Genomic DNA, 13900 nt, shown 5'->3' with positions numbered 1-13900 from the left:
TCATTTTTCTTTCATGGATGACTTTCCAGAACACGAGTTGAAATAGCTTTTCAAGAGGCAGGGTGAGTACAGAGAAAAGGCAACTGTCCCCTTTTGGCAACTTTGGATAGTGTTTAGATGGGCTTAGTCCAGCTGCAACCCTGTTCAGCTTTGTGGATTTTCTAGGTCAGTCCCCTACTGAATCAGAAGGTGGCAGCATGTTGTGTTTGGTGCACATTTTGATTCTAGATCAATATGAATTATTTTATTTTCTTTACTGCAGTAAGGGGATCTACAGTGGGTATGTCTGGAGGAAAGGAAATGTGGGATCCCCTTGAGATCACTGTCACAAAAGTGCTGCTTGACATAGCTAGACCTTATGTGGAGGTGGCAGGATTTGTTCGGGTGATGTTTCAAGTGGTAAACTTTTTGCTCCTTGTGTGGTGTCTGCTTCCCTGGGAAATGAGAAGTTGTAAGGTTGCAATTCAGGTCATCCCTGAGATGTGTTTCTCAGACCTCTTTTTGACATTTGCATTTGCTGAGTTCAGCTGGGCCTTTGCAGGACTGGGACAGCTGTCTGAGCTTTACAGTAGCCACAAGATCCTAACCAAACACCTGAAGTTAAGCGTGGCCTTATGGTCCTTACTAAATCCTTTTGCAGTTACTCTTTACTGGCAGTGGGCCCTATACTTGGAGCTCAGCTTACATGCTCTCCTGCACTGAAGGGGTGGAGTGTATATTTGGTAATCTCTACTCAGTCCCCTCTGCTGTGATTTATAGTTGCGGAAAGTACAGCTCTCTTCCTAGCTGTCACCTCACTGGAAGTGTATGAACAATGACTGTGTGGTACAAACTGTCTAGCCCAATTAGAGAGGGGTTTAAAGAACAAGCTTGACAAGACTAGGTGTCTACATGGTACTGTAGCAGACCCTATCATTAGCTAGATAGCCCTACCTTAACTTATCCTGAAATAGATGAATAGCACCCTGATGCAAACCAAGGAATTCTTTGGATAACAAAAATAGTGTCCAGGGCTCTGCACACACTATTCACACCCATGGGCAGCAGCATAATTTAAAGCTATACAAAACAGACAGCTTTCAATAACATCATGGAGAGAACACGTCAGGTTTTCCTCTTGTGACAATGTATTTTTCTCTATTCTGTCCTGAGGAAGAAATGTGGAGGGTTTTAGTTTCTGATACTACAGACTTTTAAGAAAGAATTGAAGAGAGGCAGTGCCATGTGGTGTTTAGGTACCAGACTGTAATGGTCACTTTTTGACCTCTCACTGTTGTAGCCAAGCACAGCAAGGCTTCCGTGTGATGACAGTTCTGAACATCTTCTGCTGTGTTTCTCTCTGCAGAGAGCTGTTCAGGGTTGAAGGTCTGTTTAAAGACTGAATGTAATCATTGGGATAATGTTTCTGGGAATTCATCTTTAGAGAAAGAAGGAAACTTGTATTTGGTGAGTTTGTAGGGGCTTTTCTGTTTATTAGTAGTTATTTGGGAATCCTAAACAAATGAAAACCCAGTTACCTGTATGTCTTTAGCAGAGTTTCTGGTGTCTAACAAGATGTGACCATAAATGGTGTTCTCAATAGGGGTAGTGGCCTCTTTTTCTACTCTGCTCCCCACCTCTTCCTCCAGCTCTTAAAATGTCGAAGCCCATGGAGTTTGTCAGGAGACACTGCCTGCATTAATGTCTGAGACATCAGGTTCAGAGCAGCAGCTGCTCAGAGGTTTAGGCTATTAGAAGCAATATCCAAGGAGAATTGAAGGGCAGGAAGCAGCTAAGAAAAAAATGCAGTCCATCTCATAATTATAGAAATGCTTCTTTGGCATGCATGTCTGGTTTGGGGTAGAGGTTATATATCTGTCCATCTCTTGACCCCAAAACCATGAAACTACATCAAGGGGACCAAATGTTATGTTTGTTCATTAAAAAAGAAAGGACAGTGTGTAAATAGACATTAGCAATTGTATGAGGAGTTACTGTCTTGTTCTGTACATGTAACCATGTGGATGGTAAAGTTGAGACATACATTTTACATGTTTTACTGTGGCAGGAAATGAATTTGCTCCCGATATTGTTCCCTCTTGCATCTGTAATCTTTATGGTCAGACTCTTGGTTGTGACTAAATGTCTTGGTTCAAATTGCAAAAGCTGTGCTGCTTTGCAAAGTGGCTTTACTGTGTTTGATTGCAGATGGCTGCAGCGTGCATCACTGTCAGGAGATAAGCTGGTAATAGCCATTTGTGTTTGTGATGGCTTTTGCTTCTGTGATGGCTATAGTTTTTCCTATTATTTGTACTCATGAAACAGGTTGCCCTGTTCTTAACCTCTCATTCCAGCACCAAAGGAGATGTTAAGGCTGTGACTGTGTGTTGTCATTACAGTGCAGGTTTTGGCTTGTCTCTTGCTTTTGTACTCTCATTGTCTTTCAGCTGAATCACTGCTGTTATCTGGTATCACACCCTATTTTTAAGCCACAATACTTTTCTGTTTCTGGGGCTGCTGGAATACTCATGCTTCATAGGATTGGAGTTTAGGCTTGCTCATTATGTGTCCTGTTTCAATTATCTTAAGTTTCGGATTTTTTTTCCATGTGAGTTTGATTGTTTATCAAATTGTTTGATTGTTCATCAGTATTACCCTCATTGGATACTTAGAATCATGAGTCAGATAGAAAAACTGTGGGGTTTCATAGATCAACAGTAGAGCTATAATAGAAGCTAGGGCTCAAAGGACATTACTGGGTCGTCTGGTTCCTCTTCCAACTCACAAATTATCAACTATAGTTTAAGTGCTCTTGGCTGTTTGTTTATTTACAGAAGCTTTAGACTATCTGTAGCTGAAGCTTAGAAGAACAGGCTGGACAATTATTAAGAGCTCAGATAACATAAGAATGGGTATCCTACTGCCTTTAAGCTTTAGAGGTAGGATTTATACTTTGGTGCTTTGCCTCACTGTAAATGTTAAAGAAATGAAAGTAAATTACCAGGAAGTGTCTTGTCTGCAGTAGACAAGTGGTAAAAGGTGAAATGTTGGAAGGAAATGATTAGACTCTGAATCAGTGATCAAAATCAGTATTGACAAGATTGCGTGTGTTTAAATCCTTGATCTCACTTGTAGGTTTCCATGTAGCACTGAAAAAATTAAAGTTCAAAGAATTGTACATCTTTCTCAAGAAAGTGCCCATGAATTGGATTCAAGAAATGTTTTGTATTTGAGATGGCACTTTTCAGGCTGTACATGTATTCCTCTAAAATTTTGCATTATGTCCTAAAGGGCTTCTGCACATCTGGAGCCTTTAAGTCTCCTCCAGTTATGCATATGCCTCCCATACCTTCCCACAAGAGGTTCCCCACAATTTAAAATTAGGATACAATGTGACCCCTCTCCTTGTATGGTGTGTGTTGTGGTACAGTGCTTTGGCTGGATGATGTATGTGAGCTAACCCTTAATGACCCTGCTGCTGGAAGCTGAGGTGCCAGTTGCATGGCAAGGCCTCTTGTGGGGCTTGATAAGTCTTGATGAAGCATGGTGATTGTCAGGGAGACAGCACATGTGCCAGAGGTAGCAGGAGGGGCCTTAGGCAACTCCTGTGCCTCAGAGTTTTCTCTGAGGTTTGCCTCAGAGAGTAGGTAATGAAATGCAATACATTTGAGATGATGGCTGCAGTTGTTCAGTCCAGAAAAGCTTATGAACTTACCTTGACCTTTCAGATGTTTTCTGGGAGCATCTACTCACCAAATGTCTCCATACAGCTCTGTGTTGATACATATAGAACATGGTTTATCCTTTTCTTCTCAACCTTGGTTTTCTGTCTGTTGGTATTGGACTAATCTGCTTCTGCAGCTCATTGCAGCTATACTCTGAACTTTCATTTGTTCTGTCTCCTTTCTGCTCCTCCTCTGCCACCTGGCTTTCTCTGCAAGGCACCAACAAGTTCTGCTGCAAAGCAAGGCAACTGAGTACAGTTTACCTTCTCTGACCCAGGTGTAGAAATTCTTCCATGCTGAGATGTTTTTTCAGACACAGCTTGCTCGGCAATTATTCAGATGAGTCATAATACATGGTTCTAATTTAATCTGTGGGGTGATTTTGAATTTGTCAGCACCGTTGGCTCACTCATTTGCTTTTTCCTGACATAGGACTTAATGTTTCATTTTGAGCTTATTTTGTAGGGTTTCGTACTTTGTATCTTTTTTTTTCACACCCCTCCCCCAGAAGTACTTAGCATTTTTCTGGAAAGTGTTAATGCAGGCCTGAGAATTTCTGTTCCACATCTCCTAAGGTGAAAGCAGATGCAGAAATACGGTAGTGTCACTGCTCTGACTTTATCTGCCTTATCTTTGTCCCGGTAGTTTAGAACCTGTTCAACCAGCTGGCTTCTGATGTATTGAAAAACCTACTTTTTTGTTTGTTTGTTTGTTTTATTTTCTGCTCCTGAAACCCCTAGCTATTACAATAAATTTTCAATTCACCTGTATTTTTTTTTTCCAGAACCCCAAATTGTCCTAAATTTTCATTAATCTGACCTGCATGACTCCTCATTCCTTGGTTTGTAAGGAGTAACTCTGTATTTTGGGATTCTGAAGGGACCTGACCCTGGTTAGCAATTAATAATCAGCTGATGGCTCAGGTCCATACAGCAAGAGGGAGAGAATCAGAAGAGCAAATGCAAGAAAAACTCTTGGGTCAAGATAAAGACAGTTCAAATGAAGGACTGTGTGTATGTGTGTGGACATCAAGAGACACAAAGGTACTAACTCACCACCTTCCACAAGAAGTGGGATGCCCAGGCAGTCTCTGAGGAACAATTCATTTGGAAAATATGACCTCAAGAGTCTTTTCCAAACATGATATTATGTGATGAGGTATCTCTTTAATCAGTTTGGATCAGCTGTCCTGTCAGTGACCTCTCCCAATCTTCTGCCTACCATTTAGCCTTGCTGTCAGGGAGTGGGAAAGTAGGGTGGGAAACAGAAGGTCTTGTTGCTGTGCAAACACTGTTCACCAATAGTGGAAATATTGGTGTGTTGTCAATACTATTTTGATCACAAATCCAAAACACAGTGCCATATGGGCTACTGTGAACAAACTTAATCCCAGCCACACCAAGTATACTCTCCTGTGGTAGTAGTCTCTGCAATCAGTTGGACAGTTTTAATCGCCTCCTGTTTTATTTTATAACCTACTAACTGCTGCTTTGAAGTTCTTTTAAAATTTGTACCATGTAGCAACATGTTAGTAATTCTTCCAAGTATTGAAGTAGAAATCATAATTATGTGTGTATGATAGGTTAATTATCTTAATTATGGCTTCCTTGGGTATTATAGTTGATTCAAATGTGGATATATTAGATAAGAACTTGATAATCCAAAGAACAGCCAAAAAATTACTTTGCTTTGAGAACAAAAATAACTTTGCTCTGGGAACAAAAATGTTTGGTGGTTTGAGGTTTTTTCCCCCTTCAAGGTCGTTCTGACAATGCTAGATTTCTTCAGTTTTAAAGGTTCTATATTTAAAAAAAAAAAATAACTTAAACTGAAAGCTGTTCTATAGGGTAAAATAATTTTAAAAAATACAATTTCTGAGTTACTTCAAATTAATCAATTCCATTTATTCTGCTTGTCATGGCTATAATTTTGAGATGTGGACACAGGACATTTTGTTCAACCTCTGTGGGAAATGGAAAAATAGAAACTTGCACAGATGCTGAAGGGTTTTCAATTGTAATAGTGTGATTTATAAAGTAAGTTAGGAATTTAGAAGTTATGATAAAGGTGTGTGTACGTGACCTAACAACCTATTGACTGAAAAACGGTTGCAGTACAGCAAAACTTAGCAAAAGTTATAGGTTATAAAGTCAAAACAAACCCCTTGTCAACTGTCTATTAGACCAAAAGGTTATATATTGCTGTGTGAAGAAGAAACTCGTGACTATCTTTGAGCTATGGCTGACTTGTTGTTCCTTCAAACCTCATGCCTTCAGACTGAGATCTTATCTGATATATTTAAGCAATAAATCAATTATTAAATAATCGCATAATAATAATAATAAAGCAAAAATTAATAGCACTGGTGGTCCCATCCCTCGTTATTCACCTCTGCAAACCCCAATTAACATCTTCTCATCTTAGGTCTGACAAGGTGGCTGTGACACTGTGGAAGCCAGGGACCTTCAGATTTTGTTCCTTGTCATTGTTGTCTTCTCATCTTGGAAGGCTGTATGACAGCTGTCCTTCTTAGAGAAAATACTTTCCTAGATTTTGTGGACCCCTTGGTTCTCAGCTGCCCTTTTGCTGTGGGGAAGTGTGGGGGCCCCAATTTAGTGGCACAGCCACTTTACAGTGCTTATGCGCTTGTTTGTGAAAGGGACAGGTTTCAGTTCCTGTGTTACGAAGCAGATCACATCACATATGGGTGGTTTAATTTGGTCTGTCAATTAAAAACTCTTGAATGGATGAAGTTAGATTGCATATAGAAATATGGGCAATATCAAGGCAACCCAAACAACATGAAATCTGACTTTCTGAAAAGAAAGAAGGGGACACTGCAAGGTCATGAAACCTAATGCCTGGGATGTAATCTCTGCTTGATTGGTAAGTGGCAAAAGGGATGTCAGAGCCCTGGGAGCCTGCACCTGATGGGGGGATGCTATGGAGTTGGGGAGAAGGTGACCATCTTTCTCTTGTGACAGAAAGACCAATTTACTTGTGGGAGGGATTGTGTAGTGTTTTCTGCAATCCAGAAACCCGCCAGAGTCACCAGAATCAAACCTGCAAAAGAGGACATGTCTCTTAGGAGAGATCTGCCTATATGTGTTTCGGATTTTTTTTTTTTTTTAATTTTGCATAGGCACTTTGCTTTTCCTGCTTAAAAAGTTAATTTTAGCTTGTAGTAAAATTTTCCTTTTTAAGCTGAAAAATTTTTAAAATTTCTGCAGAGCTTGCCACTCCAGAGATGTCTTGACTGATGCAGCTAGGGAGGTCAACTTAGCGGGGGAGAGCTACTACAGATGGTGGTGCGCAGGGAGGCGGCTTGGCAGCCCCAGCTGGCCTGGGCCGCACAGACACTGCCTTTTTGACTACCTGCTGGCAAAGAATGGTGTGTTGTGATGGCTTTCCCATCTGCTATTGCAAGAGAGAGTAGGAAGTGGCTTTCTTCCAAATGAGAAACTAGGCACTATTAGCAGATTAACATTCTAGGGGCTTTTTGCTGTTTTTCAGGATCAGAAGCTTTAGCCATAAATATATATATATATTAATAAAAATAAAAATATATAGCCAGAAGCAATAGCTCCATGCCTGTCCTAGCTCCTATTGTCTGCCTGCCTAGATTGCCAGCACTGCTCACAGAGCCAAAGTCAGCTTTTTTTGCCACTTTCTCAAGATACCTGCTGTTCCAGCAAGGCCAAGCAACTTGGGTTTCTATGGATCTTTGTCTGACTGGCTTTTGGTTAGTATTAGTTGTGTCACTGACCACCTCACCCCTAAGAGTTTCCTTGTTATCTAGGAGCCCTGAGTACAAACACCAGCCTTTCATCAGTACAGGTGTAAACATTATCTCCCTCTCATATGGTGGCATTGAACTATTGAGATTAAGCACAGAGGAAATGCGGTGGTAGAAGACCTTTTTCTCCATAAGAATCTGGACTTTGGTATTTTTTTCTGGGTCTGATACCAGTCTGGTGCAGATCCAAAATCAGATCTGCTATATCATTTGTAGTTCAAAAGAGAAATGAAAATACCAGAAGTGAATATAGTCTGATGATCAGGTCATCTGCTGTGGAAGATGTGCTTATCGCATGTTCTTTCTCTTTTACTCCACGGCTTTGCAATGTAGTCCTCTAACTGCAAGTTGGGCCAGAACAATTGTATCTCACAGTGATCCCGGTTTAATTAATGCAGTAGGTTATGTCTTAGAGACCAGTGTCAGTTGTGCAGAAGGTTATGTCCTCAAGAAATCCTTGTTTTTATGACATATTTGTTGATTGCTTTGATATATGCTAAGTGAGGACTTCTGCAGTTTTGCCACAGCTGGAGACAAATTCCCTCCAGTTATATACAAATAACAGTGATGTCAGCCTAGAACTGCCCTGTTATTTGAAGCTGGATAGTCAACAGCTTTATCCTTTTCATAAATATTACACAGCTGTTTGTCACGTTCGTATCTTGCAGCAAGGTAGTAATTGGATAATGTGTGAAAACCCACTGTAAATTCATTGCTTTTAAATTCACTAGACGCCTGTAGCATTTGCATTGTTTGATAATTTTACAAGTGTTGGAACTTAAACCTGGCCCTGCAGGTGGTTAAGTCATGTCTCCTCTCTAGTGTGATATCTATGCCTGTGTGTCATGCTGTCTTAAAGACTGAAAATTAGAGACAGGTACTTCCTTTTTTTTTTTTGTCTGAGAAAGGCTGAGGCTTGTTCTGGCTATAGGTGCTTAGAAATGTTGGCAGAGATATCAGAAAATACAGTGACTAAAACTATCATACTCCTTGGTCCCCTGCTGTTTTGGAGGCATGTTTGATTGCTTCCCACCTTGCAAGGCAAGCTGCTGAGCTTTTCAGACCTTGGGTTTGTCAGTTCACTCCCTCTTGATGCTTAGCTAAGAACGTGACAGAAATTTTTATGCCTGTCCAACTTCTGTTTTTGTGTTTATTGTCATATGCTGACAATACAAACAAATCTCTGATTTGCTAGCTGCTTTTTGTGTGAGGACGTAGCATCTTGAGAACCAGCTCAAGTTTTAATGTTGTAACTGCTGTCACACGTCCCTCAAGATGGGGAGCTTCTCTTCTTCCCTTCCTCACACTCCACTCCGTAGGAGTTATTTTTCAATGTTTGGTTAAAATTACCTGACTTTAGCAAATGCTAATAAAAGAATGAATAAATTCTGTTCTGCTGAACACAGAAGATAAACTACTTCTAAAGAAGGATTCCAGAGTACAGACCTCTGGTTGTGAAGAGTACAGACTGGCCTGTACACCAATACAGGCTGGTGTGAAGAATTTCCTTAACTTTTTGTTTTGAAAACATCTTCTGTTGGTACTCCTTTAACAGTCTGGTACTCAGTTGATCCTAAGGACTTTCTACCTAACATGCTGAAAGGGGATTTATCAGCCAGTTTGACCAAACTGTTCATTGAATCTTTCTGTGATTCTTTATGCTGCCTTTTAGAAACAGAGTTTGCTATTTTGCCATCTGCCTTTGGAGATAGCACCAGCTTTTTGAAGGGCATTTTAATAGATTCCCTTCCTCTGCTCTTTGTCTCTTCCTCCCTCCTTGTTTCTAAAGCCTTTTTTGTCACAAGAGGATAAACTTGGCCCAGGCTTCCAGTACGGTGACCTGAAACAGCCTTCATATTTCTAACAGGTGTTTAATCCATTTAGTTGTCAGGACCTGATGGGAATCACTAAGAATAGGTCCAACACACCCACACTGCTGTCATTCGGAGGACCGGATGTGTGGCAGACATCCTGCAGGTAGCCTTAAATTGGATGAACTGCATTCTGGAAGAGGTCTGACCAGCTAAACTCAGTATGGCAGTGATGTTTAGACAGACAGTGATACTGGGGCATGTTAGTGGAGCACCAATTAGATGTGTCTAAAAACCAACAGCTTTAAAAACCTTAGTTTATTGATAGGATGTATCTGGTTATGAACTGCTTATCTATCTCTACACACCAGACAGATCATCTCCCTGTTCCAGGTGTTCAGTACTAGTACACAGGAGTCCTGGGAAGAGACTGGCAGCCAGAGCCACTTCCAGTCAGAGACCAATTCAGCTGTTGGGTCTATATGATCTAACAATAAACGCTGGCGTTTTCCCAGCTGGAGCCAAGTGGCTACTTGTTCATGGTGGATTTTCAGTGTTTGGCTTCTCTTTCTTGAAAGAGAATGAAGAACTGAGGAAAAATAACCACCCTTTTTTATTAAATATATATAGGTATAAAATATATCCTGACTTAGTAACATGCCATTGCAAGCAGCAGACTGGTTTTCCTTTCCATATAGGAGTCGGTTAAAGTTTTAGGTGGTCAGAATCTAGGTCCTAATGAAGCATCCTTCATATTTGCATACACCATTTCACTTTCAGCAGACTTTTTCTTAATTCCTGCCTTAGATGTTTGTTCAGGAAGTAGGAGCTAGTCCTCTCCATCCCAGAAGTGCAACTGAATGTAGCTCATAATCAAGCTGTCATTTTAAAACCTTCAGTCTACAGAGGAAAATAGTGCAGTTGTCATCAGAAGTGGAGGCAGGGAGAAGGTCAAGGAAGACTTGTTTTCAAGATGGAAAGATGGAGACCTTCATCTGAAATACAGAGCAGTGCAGCATGTGCTATTCCAGTAATGAATAATGGTTAGAACACAGCAAGCTGCTTTACTTAACAGTTAGGAGTATCTAATGAAGACCTAGTAGCTTAAATGATACAAATGAGTCTTCACTCCTCACACAATTACGTTTTCCATGTTATTGGCAAACATTACACTTGGAGCAGAATAACACGAGCTTAGATTTCTTCAAACTGATTATATTTAGATTTTTGTCTGGCCTGGGTAGAGTGTGTGGGAGAATTTTGCTTGTTAGGTTTTTATCTTGCATCTTGTGGCTAGTGACAGACTGCTTCTTGCTTTTACAGCAGAGCTCCACCTCATTCCAGCATCAATTAGGAGAGGTTACATACAAATTGAGTAAACTAGTCCTGGGGCTATTTGTGAGGATGACCACAATGATACAGGACGTGAAGGGGAGGCAGAGGGGGGAAAAGTATTCAAGACTAACAGTTTTCTTATGTTATCTTCTAATATTTTTTCTGGTGTATTTTCTGTCAGGATGGGGAAGGAGATAATAGTTAACTACAAATAATGCTGTGAAGGTGCTGCACCCCAGTGCTCCAGGAAGGATGGATAGGGACGCCAGAAAAAGGGGTCACCTTTGGATTGCTTTTGTTCAGCTTGGTACAACTCAGCTGAGTCATGTTGACTGCATGGTTGTTTCTATCCCATCACAGCACAAAGAAACATTATATTAGCTTAACATGTTGTTGTAAATCAGATGGAAGTAAGTTTGGGTCACCCTGCAGTTGGCAGCTGACTTGTGAATGCAGTTCAGCAGGTAATTATTGGTTGCTAGTTAATGTGCAGTGACTTGGCTGATAGCAGGCATCTCTCCTCAGCTTCAGCTCCTTGCAGGACCACCTCACAAAACTTGTGCCTTGTGATCCTAACTGCCAGCACAGTGGGCTAAATATGTGGCTTTGGAAGGCAAGCTTGTGTCTTCAAATAGGACTCTCAAAGACATACAGCTTGCTGTTTCTTTCAAAGATCCTTGCAGCTGCTGGCTGGATAATTAAAAATATCTACTTAGTTGCCTACCAGGTACAAGCTTTTGCTTTTGGTGCAAAATGAAGTCTGAATGACTTTAGTAGTGTCTCCCACAGGTTATTCTCAGTGTAAGAATCCTGGATTATTTACAGTATGAACAGCACTTTCTGACCTGGTCATGTCTGGGAATTGGCTTTCCTCCATCAGCGCTGAACGTGCAGGGAGAACACTTGAAGTGCATTATACTTTCAGTATAATGGAGATTTTTACCCCTGGAAAGAACAGTGGTAAGAGCAGTGTCCCCCTAGGGTTTGATTCAGCTGTCATCATACTGGCTTCTAACACTATCTGAGACACCTTGGGGTATATGGAATGTCCTCCTGGGTCTGGCACACAGGACTTGGTCAGACCCTCGCCTTTCCTGAGCAGCAGTTGGGGCCCGTGTGTGACAGAGATGTCAGCACAGGCACAGAGCTGCCTGCTGTTGGCTCCTTTGGTCTTGAAGAAAGAGGCAGAAGAGCCAGTCCAGCAGCACCTGACTGCTAGGCTAAGGGGATGGGGAACTGATGCTTGTGAATGTCAGCTACTAGCAGTTTTGCCCACAAGTGTGTCAGTGTTTGAAATACAGCTAATAAATAATAAGAGAGCTTTTCCCTCCCTCTGCAGCTGGATATGTTGGAAGTTTGTTCTCCTTTTCAAATGTATTAGCACTCATTCTGGTCTTGCTGGTGGCAAAAACAACTCCAGTTACAGATATCTTTGTAAGGGATAGCAACTTTGAAAAGTTGTAATTTTTTTGTTGAAGTCTTTTCTTTGTTGACAGCCCTGGTTTTGCTGACTCGTGGGAATGTCATGGATGGCTGAACATCTTGAATACATGCTCATCATCTCCAGCATAAGATTTAGGGTTGCCAAGCACTTTACAAGGGTTTGGCTTGGGAAATTTCAGGAGTATTTGAACTAAAATACTGTTTACAATGGATGAGCACTATTCTGTGCAAAGTCAACTGCCAAGCTCTTGTGGAGTCACCATCATTGTAAAGCATTTGTTTTGTGGACTATGTCAGTGTGAGCAAAACTGCCTTCCCAAATGAAAAAATTTTGCAAACTTCTAGACTTCTGCATTCTGCTAGGGCTAACAGTCATGTTGAATGAGCTTTGGATCAAGCAGAGAAGAATTTGCATGGCTTCAAGTTGTAAAAGTATTGTCTGTCTTTACATTATGGAAGGAAAAAAGATTTCCTGTTATTTATTAGCGGCTTAGCTAATATTAGCAACTAAGTCATACAGTCATGGAAGCTTTTGGCTAGAACTGTGGCTTGCAATACTTGTTCATACAAAGCATTTTTTCAAATATTGGGTGCAAGATCAATTTTTACTGAATATTATGCACTGGCCCTGACAAATCCTTTATGTTCACCATGAGACTCTGAGTGTAAAAACAGAGAAGGCTTCACAGATGTTGCTATTGATCAGCTGACTGGGAGGCCATGTGCTGGCCTGAGCTCACCTTGCAGCATAATTGCCTTGCTCTGTGTGCCATCCTATAGGGAAGCCACCCTTTTAGAAAGGCAGTGAGCAGATGAGGGGTGAAAAGTCACCCTTTGTGCACATTTTTTCACCTGAACAGCACCATAGTTAGTCTGGCAAAGTTCAGAGAACTTCTCTATGTGGCCCAGCAATGAAAACAGCTGGATGAACAAAGACAGCTCATATATGGAGTGGTTTCTTCTTGCCCTGTGGCTTCAAGCTATCAGCTGTGTAGTGAAAGATAGTTTACATGATTAGAACATGCAATCAGCTTTCTTTTTTCTTTAAACATCATGTGTCAGTTTCTGTTCCCTTCCAAATAGTTATTTTCCTCTGCTTCTTTCACTCAAGTCCAGAGAATGTGGGGAAAAAAGGTTTAGTCAAGATGGAGCTGACTACTTAAGGATGAGCTACCATTCAGGAGTACCAGTGGGATGCTCTCCTGCATCTTGCTGGCTTGTCCCTGTACAGGAACAGAGCAGGAGCTGGCTTATCACTGCCCAGACTTCTCCCCTTGTAGTTGCTGTGTGCTGGAGCATGCTGCTCTGGCTCCCTGAACAGACGATGCCTGGCAGTATCTGCATAGCAGAGATGATTGGGTGAGATGGAGGCTTCTTCCACTTAAGTCCAAGAGCCTCATTTCTCCCCAAGTAAGGGAAGTACAGTCTGTAGTATGCAGACACAGCCTGAAAAACACAGCTGTCACCAGCACTGTTTGATTCCATGTCCCCACCCAAATGCTTTGTGAGCCCAGCTCCCTGAACCAGTATTCTCTTTTTTTAGCAACCCAAACCAAGGCTTGGCCCACCCAGTTTCAACAGGCAGGAAGGATAAAACATCCTGAGAACCCTGCCTGGCTGCAGGGAGATCACATGTGTGATCATGTGAGATCATGACGTGCTCAGCACAAAGATGTTGCTGTGTTTTTACTGCAGCCCTATTACAGCTAAGCATTCCAGATGTATGTCTCCTGCTTTAGTGTAAATATATGCACTACTGTCACCAGGGTGGAGGCCATCCTCTTATATCTACAATAATGAGAAAAAAAGTA

The sequence above is a fragment of the Pseudopodoces humilis genome, chromosome 6, assembly GCF_049639895.1.
Source record: "Pseudopodoces humilis isolate 2021_Gansu_Grassland_sample_001 chromosome 6, ASM4963989v1, whole genome shotgun sequence".
NCBI lineage: Eukaryota > Metazoa > Chordata > Aves > Passeriformes > Paridae > Pseudopodoces > Pseudopodoces humilis.
Note: the sequence above shows the minus strand (reverse complement) of the source record.